The sequence below is a fragment of the Oncorhynchus clarkii genome, chromosome 24, assembly GCF_045791955.1.
Source record: "Oncorhynchus clarkii lewisi isolate Uvic-CL-2024 chromosome 24, UVic_Ocla_1.0, whole genome shotgun sequence".
NCBI lineage: Eukaryota > Metazoa > Chordata > Actinopteri > Salmoniformes > Salmonidae > Oncorhynchus > Oncorhynchus clarkii.
In genome coordinates this window covers 33,378,516-33,400,020 of record NC_092170.1, presented here as the reverse complement: position 1 = coordinate 33,400,020, position 21,505 = coordinate 33,378,516, and the positions used below count along the sequence as shown (strand labels likewise).

Sequence of the window (21,505 nt, the reverse complement as noted above, 5' to 3'; positions counted from 1 at the left end):
GCATATTAACCTGCCCTGGTCATCCAAGCATATCAACCTGCCCTGGTCATCCAAGCATATTAACCTGCCCTGGTCATCAAGCATATTAACCTGCCCTGGTCATCCAAGCATATTAACCTGTCCTGGTCACCCAAGCATATTAACCTGCCCTGGTCATCCAAGCATATTAACCTGCCCTGGTCATCCAAGCATATTAACCTGCCCTGGTCATCCAAGCATATTAACCTGCCCTGGTCATCCAAGCATATTAACCTGCCCTGGTCATCCAAGTATATTAACCTGCCCTGGTCATCCAAGTATATTAACCTGCCCTGGTCATCCAAGCATATTAACCTGCCCTGGTCATCCAAGCATATTAACCTGCCCTGGTCATCCAAGTATATTAACCTGCCCTGGTCATCCAAGCATATTAACCTGCCCTGGTCATCCAAGCATATTAACCTGCCCTGGTCATCCAAGCATATTAACCTGCCCTGGTCATCCAAGCATATTAACCTGCCCTGGTCATCCAAGCATATTAACCTGCCCTGGTCATCCAAGCATGTTAACCTGCCCTGGTCATCCAAGCATGTTAACCTGCCCTGGTCATCCAAGCATATTAACCTGCCCTGGTCATCAAATCAAATCACATTTATTTATTAGCCCTTCAGCTGATATCTCAAAGTGCTGTACAGAAACCCAGCCTAAAACCCCAAACAGCAAGCAATGCAGGTGTAGAAGCACGGTGGCTAGGAAAAACTCCCTAGAAAGGCCAAAACCTAGGAAGAAACCTAGAGAGGAACCAGGCTATGTGGGGTGGCCAGTCCTCTTCTGGCTGTGCCGGGTGGAGATAATAACAGAACATGGCCAAGATGTTCAAATGTTCATAAATGACCAGCATGGTCGAATAATAAATAGGCAGAACAGTTGAAACTGGAGCAGCAGCACGGCCAGGTGGACTGGGGACAGCAAGGAGTCATCATGTCAGGAAGTCCTGAGGCATGGTCCTCCGAGAGAGAGAAAGAAAGAGAGAAAGAGAGAATTAGAGAGAGCACACTTAAATTCACACAGGACACCGAATAGGACAGGAGAAGTACTCCAGATATAACAAACTGACCCAAGCCACCCGACACATAAACTACTGCAGCATAAATACTGGAGGCTGAGACAGGATATTAAGCATATTAACCTGCCCTGGTCATCCAAGCATATTAACCTGCCCTGGTCATCCAAGCATATTAACCTGCCCTGGTCATCCAAGCATATTAACCTGCCCTGGTCATCCAAGTATATTAACCTGCCCTGGTCATCCAAGCATATTTACCTGCACTTGTTATTCAAGCATGATAACCTGCCCTTGTCACCAACATGCATATCTATGGATCTTACTGGAACTCTTGCTTACATATCCAAGCAGGTTAGATGAGTGATTAGTACAGGGGAGAGAGGAAGCCAAAATGATTTGCAGGACAGTTGGAACAGTGCTATGGAGACTGTGACATCTGACCTGAATTATGTCACTGAGGCCTGTTGCTGCTATGACCCTGGTCAGGAGTGGACATTACAGAAGTTTTCCCAGATTCCCTCTCTTTATCCTGCATCGTTTTTCCTGAAGCAGATTTCTGTCCGGATCTGCTATTCCTCCAGACCGGTCCACTGCTCTTCCGTTCAGACTCATTGTCAGACCCAGGTTTCAGGAAACCCATGGAACCCCAGTCACTAGGTCTACCTCCATCACTCTCTCTATCCCAGTCACTAGGTCTACCTCCAGCCCTCTCTCTATCTCAGTCACTAGGTCTACCTCCATCCCTCTCTCTATCCCAGTCACTAGGTCTACCTCCATCACTCTCTCTATCCCAGTCACTAGGTCTACCTCCAGCCCTCTCTCTCTCAGTCACTAGGTCTACCTCCAGCCCTCTCTCTATCTCAGTTACTAGGTCTACCTCCATCCCAGTCACTAGGTCTACCTCCAGCCTTCTCTCTATCTCAGTCACTAGGTCTACCTCCAGCCCTCTCTCTATCCCAGTCACTAGGTCTACCTCCAGCCCTCTCTCTATCTCAGTCACTAGGTCTACCTCCAGCCCTCTCTCTATCTCAGTCACTAGGTCTACCTCCAGCCCTCTCTCTATCTCAGTTACTAGGTCTACCTCCATCCCTCTCTCTATCTCAGTCACTAGGTCTACCTCCATCCCTCTCTCTATCCCAGTGACTAGGTCTACCTCCAGCCCTCTCTCTATCCCAGTCACTAGGTCTACCTCCAGCCCTCTCTCTATCCCAGTCACTAGGTCTACCTCCATCCCTCTCTCTATCCCAGTCACTAGATGTACCTCCATCCCTCTCTCTATCCCAGTCACTAGATGTACCTCCAGCCCTCTCTCCACCCCTTTCTCGGTCTCTTCCTCCATATCTATCACCATCTTTATCTCTGCTACTACCCCCATCCTGATGTCTGTCCCAGTGACAATCTCTATTCCTCTCTCGATCCCCCTCTCCATCTCTCTCTCTTTCACTTTCCTTTGTCACTCTCTTTCTCTCCAGATAAGGAGTCCCTACCCTTGTCTGGTCTCCTCCACCTCTCGCTATCCATCCCCTCCACCACCTCTCTCTGCCTATTACTGTCCTCTCCTCCATCTTTCTCCATCTCTCCCATCTTCCTCTTCTCTCCACCCTTTTCCTCTCCCTCTGCCCAACCCTTCCCTTCCTCTCCTCTCTTGTATCCATCTCATCCTCATCCATCCTCTTCAGAAACTTCTCCATGGACTGCAGGTGAGAAACAAACAAACACAATTGACCATATAATACATACACACACAGGTGAGCTGAGTGACATGATGTTGTTACGGTGCGTTGCAGTGTACCTAAGTTGCACTTAGTTAGAAGCCTTCTAACGTTTGACAGACAGAGAGCCTTTCAGACTAGCGTCAACACTGCAGAGAGGGAATTAACCAGAGAGATAGGTAGTGGGAGTGCGTCTGTCAGTAGGACTGTGTATGGAAGGATGCATGTTGTGGGATTTCTGTGCATGAGAGAATGTTAACAAAAAAACAATCTGTAAGACCTTGCAATCTAAAAAAAAATGATGGAATAAGTGAGAGGAGAGATGACCTGTAGTGCTTTAGGGCGCCTTCGGAAAGAATTCAGACACCTTGACCTTTGACACATTTTATAACGTTACAGCCTTATTCTAAAATGTATTAAATATTTTTTTCCCACATCAATCTAAACACAATACCCCGTAATGACAAAGCAAATACAGTTTATTTGATATTTTAGCAAATAAAAAATAAATAAAAACTGAAATAGCACATTTACATGAGTATTCAGACCACCTGTATTATATTGAAGCACCTTTGGCAGTGATTACAGCCTTGATTCTTCTTGGGTATGACGCTACACCTGTATTTGGGGAGTTTCTCCCATTCTTTTTTGCAGATCCTCTCAAGCTCAGTCAGGTTGGATGGGGAGCGTTGCTGCACAGCTATTTTCAGGTCTCTCCAGAGATGTTCGATTGGGTTTAAGTCCGTGCTCTGGCTGGGTCTCTCAAGGATATTCAGACTTGCCCCGAAGCCACTCCTGCGTTGTCTTGGCTTTGTGCTTAGAGTTGTTGTCCTGTTGGAAGGTGAACCTTTTACTGAAGAGTGGCTTCCGTCTGGCCACTCCACCATAAAGGTCTGATTGGTGGAGTGCTGCAGAGATGGTTGTCTTTCTTGAAGGTTCTCCCACCTCTACAGAGGAACTCTAGATCTCTGTCAGAGTGACCATTGGGTTCTTGGTCACCTCCCTGACCAAGGCCCTTCTCCCCCGATTGCTCAGTTTGGCCAGGCGACCAGATCTAGGAAGAGTCTTGGTGTTTCCAAACTTCTTCCATTTAAGAATGATGGAGGCCACTGTGTTGTTGGGGATCTTCAATGCTGCAGAAATGTTTTGGTACCCTTCCCCAGATCTGTGCCTCGACACAATCCTGTCTCGGAGCTCTACGGACAATTCCTTCGACCTCATGGCCTGGTTTTTGCTTTAACATGCACTGTCAACTGTGGGACCTTACATAGACGTGTGTATGTAGACGTATATAGGTGTGGGCCTTTCCAAATCATATCCAATCAATTGAATTTACCACAAAAGAACTCCAATCAAGTTGTAGAAACATCTCAAGAATGATCAATGGAAACAGGATGTTTACAGGTGTTTTTTGTATGGACTATGTGTCTGTCAACCTGCGTGTGCTTGAGAGTTGAGTTGAGTGATGGTTGAGAGTGTGTGTGTGTGTGTGTGTGTGTGTGTGTGTGTGTGTGTGTGTGTGTGTGTGTGTGTGTGTGTGTGTGTGTGTGTGTGTGTGTGTGTGTGTGTGTGTGTGTGTGTGTGTGTGTGTGTGTGTGTACTCTCACCCAATATTGTTCTGCCACTCGGACCTCCATAATGCACTGCTTTCTCTGTGCCTTCTCTCTCAGATTCAGATCAACTTTATTATCTCACCAGGGGGAAATTAATTCTCATCCTCTGGTAAGACTTCCTGAGCCAACCTAGTCCTGCATCATCTACAGTTGCAGATACAGACAGGGGAGGGAAGGGGGAGAGAGGGAAGAGAGAGAGAGAGTGAGAGAGACCAGAGGAAATAATTACAGTTAAACTGTTATCTTTCACAGAGAACAGAATAACATATCCAACTTCCAAAGATAACAGCTGCACCTTTAGCTCCCTCTCCTCTCATCCATCTTCTCCTAAACAGTTTGACATCTGCCCTCCCCAGAGAAGTTAACCCCTCATCCCTCTTCTCCTAAACAGTTAAACATCTGCCTTCCCCAGAGAAGTTAACCCCTCATCCCTCCTCTCCTAAACAGTTTGACATATGCCTTCTCTAGAGAAGTTAACCCCTCATCCCTCTTCTCCTAAACAGTTTGACATCTGCCTTCCCCAGAGAAGTTAACCCCTCATCCCTCTTCTCCTAAACAGTTAAACATCTGCCTTCTGCAGAGAAGTTAACCCCTCATCCCTCTTCTCCTAAACAGTTAAACATCTGCCTTCTGCAGAGAAGTTAACCCCTCATCCCTCTTCTCCTAAACAGTTAAACATCTGCCTTCCCCAGAGAAGTTAACCCCTCATCCCTCTTTTCCTAAACAGTTAAACACCTCCCTCCCCCAGATACAGTGGGGCAAAAAAGTATTTAGTCAGCCACCAATTGTGCAAGTTCACCCACTTAAAAAGATGAGAGAGGCCTGTAATTGTCATCATAGGTACACTTCAACTATGACAGACAAAATGAGAAGAAAAAATGCAGAAAATCACATTGTAGGATTTTTTATGAATTTATTTGCAAATTATGGTGGAAAATAAGTATTTGGTCAATAACAAAAGTTTATCTCAATACTTTGTTATATACCCTTTGTTGGCAATGACAGAGGTCAAATGTTTTCTGTAAGTCTTCACAAGGTTTTCACACACTGTGAAAAGAGCAGTGATGTTTTGGGGCTGTTGCTGGGCAACACGGACTTTCAACTCCCTCCAAAGATTTTTTATGGGGTTGAGATCTGGAGACTGGCTAGGCCACTCCAGGACCTTGAAATGCTTCTTACGAAGCCACTCCTTCGTTGCCCGGGCGGTGTGTTTGGGATCATTGTCATGCTGAAAGACCCAGCCACGTTTCATCTTCAATGCCCTTGCTGATGGAAGGAGGTTTTCACTCAAAATCTCACGATACATGGCCCCATTCATTCTTTTCTTTACACGGATCAGTCGTCCTGGTCCCTTTGCAGAAAAACAGCCCCAAAGCATGATGTTTCCACCCCCATGCTTCACAGTAGGTATGGTGTTCCTTGGATGCAACTCAGCATTCTTTGTCCTCCAAACACGACGAGTTGAGTTTTTACCAAAAAGTTATATTTTGGTTTCATCTGACCATATGACATTCTCCCAATCTTCTTCTGGATCATCCAAATGCTATCTAGCAAACTTCAGACGGGCCTGGACATGTACTGGCTTAAGAAGGGGGACACGTCTGGCACTGCAGGATTTGAGTCCCTGGCGGCGTAGTGTGTTACTGATGGTAGGCTTTGTTACTTTGGTCCCAGCTCTCTGCAGGTCATTCACTAGGTCCCCCTGTGTGGTTCTGGGATTTTTGCTCACCGTTCTTGTGATTATTTTGACCCCACGAGGTGAGATCTTGCGTGGAGCCCCAGATCGAGGGAGATTATCAGTGGTCTTGTATGTCTTCTATTTCCTAATAATTGCTCCCACAGTTGATTTCTTCAAACCAAGCTGCTTACCTATTGCAGATTCAGTCTTCCCAGCCTGGTGCATGTCTACAATTTTGTTTCTGGTGTCCTTTGACATCTCTTTGGTCTTGGCCATAGTGGAGTTTGGAGTGTGACTGTTTGAGGTTGTGGACAGGTGTCTTTTATACTGATAACAAGTTCAAACAGGTGCCATTAATACAGGTAACGAGTGGAGGACAGAGGAGCCACTTAAAGAAGAAGTTACAGGTCTGTGAGAGCCAGAAATCTTGCTTGTTTGTAGGTGACCAAATACTTATTTTCCACCATAATTTGCAAATAAATTCATAAAAAATCCTACAATGTGATTTTCTGGATTTTTTTTTCTCATTTTGTCTGTCATAGTTGAAGTGTACCTATGATGAAAATTACACGCCTCATCTTTTTAAGTGGGAGAACTTGCACAATTGGTGGCTGACTAAATACTTTTTTGCCCCACTGTAAGTCATCCCCTCATCCGTTTCTACGCTCTACTTCTCAATCTCTTTTCTCTCACACAGTGTGTGTTCATGCATGTGAGTGTCTGTCAAAAGCCCAAGTTAAAAGCAAGGTTTAAACACCACTCTCTTCCCCCCTCATTCAGACACACCTCTTCATGAACCTCTCAGTCAAACCAGGGATGAAGAAAACAGCATTCCCTTCTGACACACAGAGCTTAGAGAGAAAAGTGTGTGTGTGTGTGTGTGTGTGTGTGTGTGTGTGTGTGTGTGTGCGTGCATGTGTGTACTGTCCATGTCTGTATCTAGCAGAGTTTGGTTTGCATACGTAAGTGACAGTGTGCGTCACTGTCTGTGTGAGTGTGTCTGTGTCTTAAGTCTGCTTATTCTGCCACGCTTTTAAAGTGAAGCTTACTCAGGAGATGTTAGAGTACCTACTGAGTGAAGATGAGACAAACTGTCAGCTTAACAGAACCAAGCTCTTCTCCCTGTAGCTCTAACTTTAAAAACGTTCCTCTCTCAGACAGCATATCTCAATACTTCCTGCCTCCCTCTCTCCTTCTCTCTGCCCCTTTCCTCTCTGCCTCCTCTCGTTCACTCTGCCTCCTCTCCTTCTCTCTGCCTCCTCTCATTCTCTCTACTTCATCTCCTTCCCTCTGTCTCCTCTCCTTCTCTCTGCCCCTCTCCTTCTCTTTGCATCCTCTTCTTCTCTTTTCCTCTTCTCCTTCTCTCTTCCCTTCTCCTTCTATCTGCCCTCTCCTCTCTGCCTCCTCTCCTTCTCTCTGCCTCCTCTCATTCTCTCTACTTCATCTCCTTCCCTCTGTCTCCTCTCCTTCTCTCTGCCCCTCTCCTTCTCTTTGCATCCTCTTCTTCTCTTTTCCTCTTCTCCTTCTCTCTTCCCTTCTCCTTCTATCTGCCCTCTCCTCTCTGCCTCCTCTCCTTCTCTCTGCCTCCTCTCATTCTCTCTACTTCATCTCCTTCCCTCTGTCTCCTCTCCTTCTCTCTGCCCCTCTCCTTCTCTTTGCATCCTCTTCTTCTCTTTTCCTCTTCTCCTTCTCTCTTCCCTTCTCCTTCTATCTGCCCTCTCCTCTCTGCCTCCTCTCCTTCTCTCTGCCTCCTCTCATTCTCTCTACTTCATCTCCTTCCCTCTGTCTCCTCTCCTTCTCTCTGCCCCTCTCCTTCTCTTTGCATCCTCTTCTTCTCTTTTCCTCTTCTCCTTCTCTCTTCCCTTCTCCTTCTATCTGCCCTCTCCTCTCTGCCTCCTCTCCTTCTCTCTGCCTCCTCTCATTCTCTCTACTTCATCTCCTTCCCTCTGTCTCCTCTCCTTCTCTCTGCCCCTCTCCTTCTCTTTGCATCCTCCTCTTCTCTTTTCCTCTTCTCCTTCTCTCTTCCCTTCTCCTTCTATCTGCCCTCTCCTCTCTGCCCCCACTCCTTCTCTCTGCCTCCTCTCCTCTCTCTTTCTCCTCTCCTTCTGTCTTCCCTGTCCTTCTCTCCTTCTCTCTCCCTTTTCAAATACAAACACTTTCTCTCTCTCTCTACACACAGACAGACACAAACACACACAGGGGAGCTACATCTAATAAGGGAAGGTGTGTGACAGCACGAGAATGTAAGACGGGCACTGTGCCACTATGTAACATTTTTATTTGTCTCTAGATTGCAGGTAAGTTGTTCAACGCCAAAATCCAAAGGAGGGCAGAGCACCCCTCCAGGCCTCCCCCTGCCTTACACATCATCGCCCCCATCCTGGACAGAAACCTGAAAAGCCTGGTTATTGATCCGTGTTTGGCGATGTTGACACAGGCTGTGCGTCATTCAGACCTAATTAAGAGTGGGGCTCTATTGATCCAATGTCCTAGAAACACACCCTCACTACAATAATGTCACCTTTTATACCTGCTGGAAAATGTCTACCTGATTAATACAATTTGATTTGGAGAGAAAAAAATGTACCTTTCATAGACGAGACAGCTGAATAAGAACACCACACACCACTTTATAAACCAAGCGCGTAGAACCCTTCCGGTCAACCCCATCTTGACTAAATTGCAAAGCTGCTTGTTCTCTTAGGGCATTTGGCCCGCAGTGGATTTTGTCCCCCCAACTAAAATAAAATACAGTATAAATACAGTATATACCCCTGTGGAACGCTTTCGACACCTTGTAGAATCCATGCCGTGACACATAAAGGCTGTTCTACGGGCAAAAGGAGGGTGCAACTCAATATTAGGAATTATGTTCTTAATATTTATTTATCTCGCTCTCTCAAACAAGTAAAAATATAAACGCAACATGTAAAGTGTTGGTCCCATGTTTCATGAGCTGAAATAAAGTATCCCAGAATTTTTCTATATGCACAAAAAGCTTATTTATCTCAAATGTTGTGCACAAATATCATTAAATCCCTGTTAGTGTACATTTTTATTTTGCCAAGATAATCCATGTGGCATATCAAGAAGCTGATTAAACAGCATTATCATTACACAGGTACACCTTGTGCTGGGGGGCAATAAAAGGCCACTCTAAAATGTCACACAACACAATGCCACAGATGTCTAAAGTTTTGAGGGAGCATGCAATTGGCATGCTGACTGCAGGAGTGTCCAACAGAGCTGTTGCGAGATAATTTAATGTTAATTTTTCTACCATAAGCCGCCTCCAACATTGTTTTAGAGAATTTGGCTATACGTCAAACCGGCCTCTAAACCGCAGACCACACGTAACCAAGCCAGCGCAGAACCTCCACATGCGGCTTGTTCACCTGCAGGATCATCTGCAGGTGAACCCCCCCTGAAATATCACATTTACATAAGTATTCAGACCCTTTATCAGTACTTTGTTGAAGCACTTGAAGCATGGGGAGCGTCGCTGCAAAGGTCTCTTTCAGGTCTCTCCAGATATGTTCGATCGGGTTCAAGTCCGGGCTCTGGCTGGGCCACTCAAGGACATTCAGTCCCCTTTGCGCCGTTCATCTTTCCCTCGATCCTGACTAGTCTCCCAGTCCCTGCCGCTGAAAAACATCCCCAAAGCATGATGCTGCCACCGCCATGTTTCATCATAAGTGTCACGCCCTGACCTGAGTATTCTTTGTTTTCTTTATATATTTTGGTTAGGTCAGGGTGTGACATGGGTGATGTATGTGTTTTTGTACTGTCTAGGGGTTTTGTAGGGTTATGGGGTTGTTTACCATCTAGGTGTTTATGTAAGTCTATGGTTGCCTAGATTGGTTCTCAATTAGAAGCAGCTGTTTATCGTTGTCTCTGATTGGGAACCATATTTAGGAAGCCATCTTCTTTGGGTATTTCGTGGGTTGTTATCTATGTCTAGTTGCCTGTGTCTGCACATTTAGATTATATAGCGTCACGTTGTTTTCTAAGTTTGTTTCAGTGGTCGTTCTTCATTAAATATAGAACATGTATTCATATCACGCTGCGCCTTGGTCTCCTCACCACGATGATCGTGACAATAAGAATGGTGCCAGCTTTTCCCAAGACTTTCAATCTTGGTTTAATCAGACCAGAGTATCTTGTTTTTCATGTCTGAGTCTTTAGGTGCCTTGTGGCAAACTCCAAGCGGGCTGCCATGTGCATTTTACTGAGGAGTGGCTTCCTCTAGCCACTTTACCATTAAGGCCTGATTGTTGGAGTGCTGCAGAGATGGTTGTCCTTCTGGAAGGTTCTCCCATCTCCACAGAGGAACTCTAGAGCTCTGTCAGAGCGACCATCGGGTTCTTGGTCACCTCCCTGACCAAGGCCCTTCTCCCCTGATTGCTCAGTTTTGCCAGGCAGCCAGCCAGCTCTAGGAAGAATCTTGGTGATTCCAAACATCTTCCATTTAAGAATGATGGAGGTCACTGTGTACTTGGGGACCTTCAATGCTGCAGTTTGGTACCCTTCCTTAGATCTGTGTCTCGACACAATCCTGTCTCGAAGCTCTACGGAAAAGTCCTTCAACTTCATGGCTTGGTTTTTGCTCTGACATGCATTGCCAACTGTGGGACCTTATATAGCCATGTGTGTGCCTTTCCAAATCATGTCCAATCAATAGAATCTACAATAGGTGGACTCCAATCAAGTAGTAGAAACATCTCAGGGATGATCGATGGAAACAGGATGCACCTCAGCTGAATTTGGAGACTACTTATGTACAGTGCCTTGCAAAAGTATTCATCCCCCTTAGTGTTTTTCCTATTTTGTTACATTACAAACTGTACTTTAAATGGATTTTTATTTGTATTTCATGTAATCGATATACACAAAATATTCCAAATTGGTGAAGTGAAATTAAGGAAATAACTTGTTTAAAAAATTCTAAAAAAACCAACTGAAAAGTTGTGTGTGATTATGTATTCATCCCCTTTGCTGTGGAGCCCCTAAATAAGATCTGGTGCAACCTATTACCTTCGGAATTTACATAATTAGTTAAATAATAAAGTATACCTGTGTGCAATCTAAGTGTCACATAATCTCAGAATATATACACCTGTTCTGAAAGGCCCCAGAGTCTGCAACACCACTAAGCAAGGGGCACCACCAAGCAAGCGGCAGCATTAAGAACCAAGGAGCTCTCCAAACAGTTCAGGGACAAAGTTGTGGAGAAGTACAGATTTGAGTTATAAAAAAATATCAGAAACTTTGAACATCCCACGGAGCCCCTAAAACCATTATAAAAAATTTAAAGAATATGGCACCACAACAAACCTGCCAAGAGAGGGCCGCCCACCAATACTCACAGACCAGGCAATAAGGGCATTAATCAGAGAGGCATCATGTGGGAGGCTCCCCAAACATATTGAAGAAGGTACTCTGGTCAGATGAATCTAAAATTGAGCTATTTGGCCATCAAGGAAAACGCTATGTCTGGTGCAAACCCAACATCTCTCATCACCCCGAGAACACCATCCCCACAGTGAAGCATGGTGGTGGCAGCATCATGCTGTGGAGATGTTTTTCATCGGCAGGGACTAGAAAACTGGTCAGAATTGAAGGAATGACGGATGGAGCTAAATACAGGGAAATTCTTGAGGGAAACCTGTTGCAGTCTTCCAGAGACTGGGACGGAGGTTCACCTTCCAGCAGAATAATGACCCTAAGCATACTGCCAAAGGGACACTTCAGTGGTTTAAGGGGAAACATTTAAATGTCTTGGAATGGCCTAGTCAAAGCCCAGACCTCAATCCAATTGAGAATCTGTGGTACGACTTAAATATGGCTGTACACCAGTGGAACCCTTTACTTCTTGAAGGAGCTGGAGCAGTTTTGCCTTGAAGAATGGGCAAAAATCAAAGTGGCTAGATGTGCCAAGCATAAAGAGACACACCCCAAGAGACTTGCAGCTGTAATTACTGCAAAAGGTGACTCTACAAAATATTGACTTTGGGGGGGGGGTGAATAGTTATGCACGCTAGTTAGGCACGTTTTTTTGTCTTATTTCTTGTTTGTTTCACCACAAAAAATATTTTGCATCTCAAAGTGATGGCATGTTGTGTAAATCGAATGATACAAACCCCCCCCAAAAATATATATTTAAATTCCTGGTTGTAAGGCAACAAAATAGGAAAAATGCCAAGGGGGGTGAATACTTTCGCAAGACACTGTAAGTTAGGCATTTGTGTTTATTTATTTTTTATTTTGTAAAATTTCCAAAAAATTGGTTTTCACTTTGTCATTATGTGACAAATGACAAATGACAAATCGACAAACAAGCAGAAACAGTCATATCAAAGCATTATATTCACAAAGCTGAGTGTTGGTGACAACAGCCTTGCACAACATGTGTAGATTGATGAGGGGAAAAAGTATTTAATCAATTTTAGAATAAGTTTGTAACGTAACCAAATGTGCAAAAAGTCAAGGGTTCTGAAAATGTATTTAACCTTTATTTAACTAGAGAACTTTATTTAACTTCAGTTAACAACAAATTCTTGTTTACAAGGATGGTCTACCCCGGCCAAACTTAGACGACGCTGGGCCAATTGTGCACCTCCCTATGGAACTCCCAATCATAGCCGGATGTGATACAGCCTGGATTCAAACCAGTGACTGTAGTGATGCCTGTTGCACTGAGATACGGTGCCTAGACCGCGCTAGTATTTGATTGCACAGCTATTGCCAAGATAACAAATGCTTCTTGTAGCCATCAATGACCTTGCTGCACCTTTCTACGTAGCCCACTTTGTCTTGTCCTTGCCCTTGCCTGAAACCTCCTGAAGGTGACAGAAATTACTAGGCCTGATTAAAATATGCAAAACTAGGTAAGATGAGGTGAGAGAGAGGGAGGAAGGAGAGCGCCGGTGGAGGGGAGATGAGGTAAGAGAGAGCAGTGATGGAGAGATGAGGTGAGAGAGGGAGGGAGGGAGAGCGGTGATGGAGAGATGAGGTGAGAGAGAGGGAGGGAGGGAGAGCGGTGATGAGGGGGAGATGAGGTAAGAGGGAGGGAGAGCGGTGATGAGGGGGAGATGAGGTGAGAGAGAGGGAGGGAGGAGAACGGTGATGAGGGGGAGATGAGGTGAGAGAGAGGGAGGGAGGGAGGAGAACGGTGATGAGGGGGAGATGAGGTAAGAGAGAGGGAGGAGAGCGGCGACAGAGGGGGAGATGAGGTGAGAGAGAGGGAGGGAGAGCGGTGATGAGGGGGAGATGAGGTGAGAGAGAGGGAGGGAGGAGAGCGGTAATGAGGGGGAGATGAGGTGAGAGAGAGGGAGGGAGGAGAACGGTGATGAGGGGGAGATGAGGTGAGAGAGGGGGAGGGAGGAGAACGGTGATGAGGGGGAGATGAGGTAAGAGAGAGGGAGGAGAGCGGCGACAGAAGGGGAGATGAGGTAAGAGAGAGGGAGGGAGGAGAACGGGGATGAGGGGGAGATGAGGTGAGAGAGAGGGAGGGAGGAAAGCGGTAATGAGGGGGAGATGAGGTGAGAGAGAGAGGGAGGGAGGAAGGAGAACAGAGATGAGACAGAGTGAGAGCAGACATGGAGGGGAAGATGAGAGAGAAAGAAATATATTTAGAGAGAGTTGAGATGATTTCCTCCAGGAAGCTCATCCGTTACCATTACACACAACTCACACTGTATGTTTATGAAGTCAACACAGCTGCTCAGGAGATAACATGGATCCCACTACTCATTTTCTTGTGTGCATGGCATATGTATGGTGTAAGGTAAGTGAGTATATGTGTGTTCTGCAGGCAGGAATTTAACTGTGCTAAACTCTATCCCGAGTGGTTACGTCACAGGCCTTATCTCCCTGCAGCAGTGTTTGTTCTGCCATTCCCTGACGACACCTCATATTTACAAACACATACACACACACACATACACATACACACTATGGTGCGCCTTAATCAATCACACCACTGTAAACACCATCAATCTGCTTCCATTGATTCAAGTGTCTATCCGCCTTGTCATTTCCTTCCTGTCCTCAGAGGGCACAGCATCTGTTGCTCTTTATTTCTCCATGGTAATATATTGATCACCTGAGGCAAGGTGGGTAGACATTCAGCAGACAGTGCGTTCACAGAGGACTAGAGGTAGGCACCACCTCCACGGTGTAGAACACCGCCACCTAGTGTCTACCATACCCATATAACAACTGACTGACAACCAGAGAGAAGAAGAGCATGGTCCTGTAGCAGGAGCAACGAGGGGGGACAGGTAAACAGGTTCATGTACTTGGGTACTTTGGAAGGAATTGAAAAGGAATGCAAGAGACTGAACAAAACTATAAAATGCAACATGTAAAGCATTGGTCCCCAAAGTTCCCAGAAATGTTCCATACACACAAAATGAGTTTACATTCCTGTTAGTGAGCATTTCTCCTTTATCAAGATAATCCATCCACCTGACAGGTGTAGCATTTAGCTAAAACCGCAATAACATCTGCTAAATATGTGAAGGTGACCCATAACATTCGATTTGATAAAGTGCATTCAGAAAGTCACAAAGGTAACTGAACTGAATGACTATCTTCCCATAGCACTCACTTTTGTCACCATAAAGTGCTTTGAGAGGCAAGTTAAGGATCATATCACCTCTACCTTACCTGACACCCTAAACACACTTGAATTTGATTACCGCCCCAATAGATCCACAGACGATGCAATCACCATCGCACTGCACACTGCCCTATCTCATCTGGACAAGAGGAATACCTATGTAAGAATGCTGTTCATTGACAATAGCTCAGCCTTCCACACCATAGTACCCTCCAAACTCATCATCAAGCTCGGGCCCTGGGTCTGTACCCCGCCCTGTGCAACTGGGTCCTGGACTTCCTGACGGGCCGCCCCTAGGTGGTGACGGTAGGAAACAACACCTCCTCAACACTGGGGCTCCACAAGGGTGTGTGCTCAGCCCCCTCCTGTACTCCTGTGTTCACCCATGACTGTGTGGCCAGACAACACAACCATAGTAGGTCTGATTACCAACAATGACGAGACAGCTTACAGAGAGGAGGTGAGGGGCCTGGCAGAGTGGTGCCAGGAAAATAACCTCTCCCCACAACGTCAACAAAATGAAGGAGCTGATCATGGACTTCAGGAAAAAGCAGAGGGAGCACCTCCCTATCCACATTGACGGGACAGCAGTGGAGAAGGTGGAAAGCTTCAAGTTCCTCTGCGTACACATCACTGACGATCTGAAATGGTCCACTCACACAGAGTGTGGTGAAGAAAGCGCAACAGCACCTCTTCAACCTCAGGAGGCTGAAGAAATTTGGCTTGGCCCCTAAGACCCTCACAAACTTTTACAGATGCCCAATTGAGAGCATCCTGTTGGGCTGTATCACCGCCTGTTACGGTACCTGCACCGCCCGCTACCGCAGGGCTATCCAATGGGTGGTGGGGTCTGCCCAATGCATCACCGGGGACACAATACAGCTATAACAATTTACATTAAAATACTTAATACTTAGTTGTTGACATATCAATTACAAGCATTATATACAGCATACATGGTTAATATAGACAGCATACATGGTTAATATAGACAGCATACATGGTTCATATAGACAGCATACATGGTTCATATAGACAGTATACATGGTTCATATAGACAGCATACATGGTTAATATAGACAGCATACATGGTTAATATAGACAGCATACATGGTTAATATAGACAGCATACATGGTTAATATAGACAGCATACATGGTTAATATAGACAGTATACACTATACATGGTTAATATAGACAGTATACATGGTTAATATAGACAGTATACACTATACATGGTTAATATAGACTGTATACATGGTTCATATAGACAGTATACATGGCTAATATAGACAGTATACATGGTTAATATAGACAGTATACATGGTTCATATAGACAGCATACATGGTTCATATAGACAGCATACATGGTTAATATAGACAGTATACATGTTTCATATAGACAGTATACATGGTTAATATAGACAGTATACATGGTTAATATAGACAGCATACATGGTTCATATAGACAGTATACATGGTTAATATAGACACTATACATGGTTAATATAGACAGTATACATGGTTAATATAGACAGTATACATGGTTCATATAGACTGTATACATGGTTAATATAGACTGTATACATGGTTCATATAGACAGTATACATGGTTAATATAGACAGTATACATGGTTAATATAGACAGTATACATGGTTCATATAGACAGCATACATGGTTAATATAGACAGCATACATGGTTCATATAGACAGTATACATGGTTAATATTTGCCATGTACCTCTGCTAGATCACATTTATCAAAAAAAAGCGCTGTTCGTTTTTTGGGATAAAATTAGATTTTTTACAAACAAAAATCTATTATAATCAAGACATGGGTGGAAAAAATCAAGTCTAGTCTTGAACAAATATAAATGAACGTGGTTTTCATTACTATTGATGTTAATTGCTTTGAAATGAACAAATTGGAAGGGCACATTTTACATACAGTATTTTATGGAAAGGATAAATGAGCCCCATTGAACACAAGTCAAGGCCGGTCTACACACCACATGAGGGACAGAGTTTTATTGAGTGTGTGCAAATGTATTTCTTGCACTTGATGCATGCATACTGTGTCTTCCTGTCTTTCTTGGGTCCACACACATCGCAACACTTCTTCTTGTTGCTACCGGCGATCTAGAATGATGAAAGCACTTAGTTCACAAATTTTACTAACATCTCACTCACTCACATATATAGTTACAGCTGGCCAGGATAGAAGAGTCATACACACACACATGCAACAATTTCAGTCACACTTACACTCCGGTATTGGAGATGTTGGTTCTGTGGGTCGGGCGGATGGGGCACCAGCATCCTCCTCCTGAATCCTCCTCACGATGGCAGCAGTAGCTGGGGTCCTTGGGATATGTTGCTGCCTCTGGATTTGAGGTCTTACCAGTGCCTTGCCCAGCTCCTCGAGAAAGAGCCGTCTCCTCTGGAGCTTCCCTCTGTTCCAATCTGGGTTCAAAGCATCCAGATGACAAACTCGTTGTACGCCGAGATGTCTAAGATGTTGAAGAATATCACAAGTGGCCAGCGTATGGTTCTTCTGTTGCAGTTGTAGCCAGTCACCAGTTTGTCTAAATTGTCCACCCCTCCTTTTGTGGCGTTGTAATCCATTAGAAAATCTGTTTTTGATGTTCCTGGCCACAGATTCTCCCATCCCTATGCAGCGTACTCATGAGTACTACATTTTTATGACTTTCTTTGTCATGTAGGAAACTAGGGACGTGTCGGCCGTGAACACAAACTTAGAGGAAGCTCCTGTCTCAGCGTGTGCAAAGTAAAAAAGTAAAAAAGTTATCGCATGTGATGTTGTGGCCACTTAGTCCTTGTGTCATGTTCAGGACAACCCGCAGCGCTTGGTTCTTCTCCCTGTATACACTTTCAAGTTCCACGCATAGGATGAAGCAGCATCACGGGCAACCCAGATCTTTATTCCATATTTTACGGGTTTAGACGGTATGTACTGCCTGAAGGGGTAGCAGACCCTAAATGGCATAAGCTGCTCATCTACAGTAACGTTGGGCCCAGGGTTGTAAAACAGGAGAAGGCGGTCCACCCACTTGTTCCACACTGACCTGATTGCAGCTAACTTGTCTCTCTGCACTGACCTGATCGCAGCTAGCTTGTCTCTCTGCACTGACCTGATCACAGCTAGCTTGTCTCTCTGCACTGACCTGATCGCAGCTAGCTTGTCTCTCTACTACACTGACCTGATGGCAGCGTCTCGGTTATTGATAATCCTGGAAATAATGTGGAAGTTTTACAGAGACATTGTTACACAGAAAAGTTATCTGCCAGTTTCTGCATCCCACAGGGATTCTGTGGATTCCCATTGGATCTGAAAACACCAGCAAGGATAAGAACCCAAAGTATGCATGTCAATGAGTTTGGTCCATCTCCTTCCAACTCGCTCCAAAAAACACACCTTCCCTCCAAATTAGTGCAGTTCAGAATGATTTTCTGGATGATGTCTGGGATGAATAGTTCAAAAGAAGACTTTATGTCCTGAACATGAGTCCCTCCATCCGTGTCGGCCCTGGTTACATCCTTATCACATTGGCAGCCATGCGGTTTGGCTCATTCCTTGGGCAAGAAGACGGTTCAATTTCATTTGTTTTTACATCCATGTTTATCCTCCTGCAGGCTGCTGATGAGCTGGTTGCTGACGGGCTGGTCCTGGGGCTGGCTGCTGACTGGCTGGTCCTGGGGCTGGCTGAGGGTCAATCTCATCCTCTTTTTCCAACTCACTGTCAGACTCTGAATTGATAGAGACATGATCCTCATATTCTGAAAATTCTTCATCTTCCTAGGTGGAAGACGCTCCTTCCACACCAGCTTCTCTCTGCTAAAAATATTCCTAAAGCACTCTGAGCAGAGATTATTTTTGACATACTGATAGAAATGTGAAGAACACATCAAGTTTTTGAAGCATACTATGTACAGGGTCAGTTCCAATACCATATGTACAATGTGCAGGGATTCTGGAGTGATGGAGGTAGACATGTACACTACCGTTCAAAAATTTGGGGTCACTTAGAAATGTCCTTGTTTTTTAAAGAAAATCTTTTTTTTTGGTCCATTAAAATAACATCAAATTGATCAGAAATACAGTGTAGGCATTGTTAATGTTGTAAATGACTATTGTAGCTGGAAACAGATGTTTTTTTTAAATGGAATATCTACATGGGCGTACAGAGGCCCATTATCAGCAACCATCACTCCTGTGTTCCAATGACACGTTGTGTTAGCTAATCCAGGTCCTCAATGGATGTGCGATATCAAACTAACCTGGCTTACATGGAATATGATTGTGCAGGTGGTAGGGTAGTGCACTCATCCCATAACCACAAGGTTCAAGCCCCCCTCCTTCAGGCCTTCATTGAAAGTTATCCTTTCTCAATCTCACTGTATGTCTGCAGGACACTACTTGAGAGAAGGGAAATAGTGTAGCTCCCATAAAGCTAAAATCTCATCCTACACTGAACAAAAATATAAACAACATGCAACAATTTCAGTCAATTGAAATAAACACATTAGGCCCTCATCTATGGATTTCACATGACAGGGAATACAGATATGCATATTTTTGTCACAGATACCTTTAAAAAAAAAGTAGGGGCGTGGATCAGAAAACCAGTCAGTATCTGGTGTGACCACCATTTACCTCATGCAGCCCGACACAACTCCTTCGCTGGAGTTGATCAGGCGGTTGATTGTGGCCTGTTGTGCCACTCAACGGATGTGCGAAGTTGCTGGATCTTAGGGGGAACTGGAACACGCTGTCATACACATTGATCCAGAGCATCCAAAACATGCTCAATGGGTGACATGTATGGTGAGTATGCAGGCCATGCAAGAACAGGGACATTTTCAGCTCCCAGGAATTCTTTACAGATCCTTGCGACATGGAGCTGTGAATTATCATGCTGAAACATGAGGTGAAGGCGGCAGCCTCAGGATCTCGTCACGGTATCTCTGTGCATTGCCATCAACAAAATACAACTGTGTCCGTATTAACCCCATTGGGCACTCCGTTCACAATGCTGACATCAGCAAACCGCTCGCCCACACAACGCCATACACGCTGTCTGCCATCTGGCCGGTAAAGTTGAAACCGGGATTAATCCGTGAAGAGCACACTTCCTCAGTGTGCCAGTCGCCATCGAAGGTGAGCATATGCCAACTGCAGTCAAGTCAAGACCCTGGTGAGGACAACCATGCAGATGAGCTTCCCTGAGATGGTTTCTGGCAGTTTGTGCAGAAATTCTTCAGTTGTGCAAACCCACAGTTTCATCAGCTGTCCGGGTGGCTGGTCTCAGACGATCCCGCAGGTTAAGTAGCCGGATGTGTAGGTCCTGGGCTGGCGTGGTTACACATGGTCTGCGGTTGTGAGGCTGGTTGGACGTACTGCCAAATTCTCAAAAATTACATTGGAGAAATTAACATTAAATTATCTGGCAACAGCTCAGGTGGACATTCCTGCAGTCAGCATGCTAATTGCACACTGCCTCAAAACTTAAGGCATCTATGGAATTGTGTTGTGTGACAAAACTGCACATTTTAGAGTGGTCTGTTATTGTCCCCAACACAAGGTGCACCTGTGTAATGGGCATGCTGTTTAATAATCTTCTTGATATGCCACACCAGTCAGGTGGATGGATTATTTTGGCAAAGGAGAAATGCTAACAGGAATGTAATCAAATCTGTGCCTAAAATATTAAAGAAATATGATTTTGGTGCACATGGAAAATTTCTGGGATCTTTTATTTCAGCTCATGAAACCAACATGTTGAATTTATATGTTTGTTCAGTGTAGTTCTGTGGTAGCCCCAGTGTGTTCTGCTGAGTAGGCTGAAGGATAAGAGATAGGCCTGCCTAAGGCCAGGATGTTGACCATAACCACAACAGAGAATGAAAAATGGCCTATAATGAATAGGAATGTTTTGCAATGATGTTGTCTTGATGTTACCTCCTCAGTAAATAGATTTAAAATGCATTAGACCTTCTATCCATCTGATCAATACACTGGGCGCAGGCAGACATCTAGCCACCTTTAATTTTCTGAAAATGTCAAGTGTCTATCTGCAGCCAGACAACAGCAGCACAACAATCGATAGCCAGATAAAACACCAGGCACAGTAGAGTCCAGCCTCCTCCTTTTAACTACATAACTGGCAGTTCTGTCCCGGTGGACTCAGACAGCGGAGATAATTTACGGAGATAATTTAGGAGCCATTTCTGAATTATCACACGGCTGCTTTGAGATACCGCCACTGCCACGGACAAGAGCCCATTACCCAGTGATCCACTCAGCTATTTAACTCCTCTGTTGGACCTTATCTCCTTAACATTTGTGTGTGTGTGAGTGTGTCCATCTCAGGTGTGGTCTAGAGCGCCAGACTCCCTTATAGCGCGTAGTCCTGAATACTGATACTCCGGCTGCTATTCAGCAGATAGGGAGGGTTGGTGGTGGTGGGGGAGAGAAGCAGCAAGACAGGATGGGAAAGGGAGGAGACAAAGAGGGAGAACAATGATAGAGGCAGTGTAGTGACCACAATGATCCCAGTTTACAGCAGAATGGAGAGACAGAGAGACCGATGGAAAGAGAGGAGCAGTCAGTTTACGAGCTGAACATTTTGGTCCCCTCTCTCTGATTTTCTGGTGTCCCCCCCCCCCCATTGAGATGAATTAGTCTGGCATTGGGAAGCAATGGTGGCAGCAACAGACAAACACACTGTAGTAACTATACCAGACCTTACAGTGACTCAGCTTGGCAATGAAGGGGACTTAAAGGAATAGTTTAACCCAAAACTAAAGTCTCCAG

General features: G+C 44.9%; 1 pseudogene; it reads right to left on the bottom strand.

Moving 5' to 3' along the window:
- Positions 1 to 1,496: 1,496 nt before the first annotated feature.
- Positions 1,497 to 18,483, bottom strand: LOC139382643 (octapeptide-repeat protein T2-like; annotated as a pseudogene).
- Between the last annotated feature and the right edge of the window lie 3,022 nt (positions 18,484 to 21,505).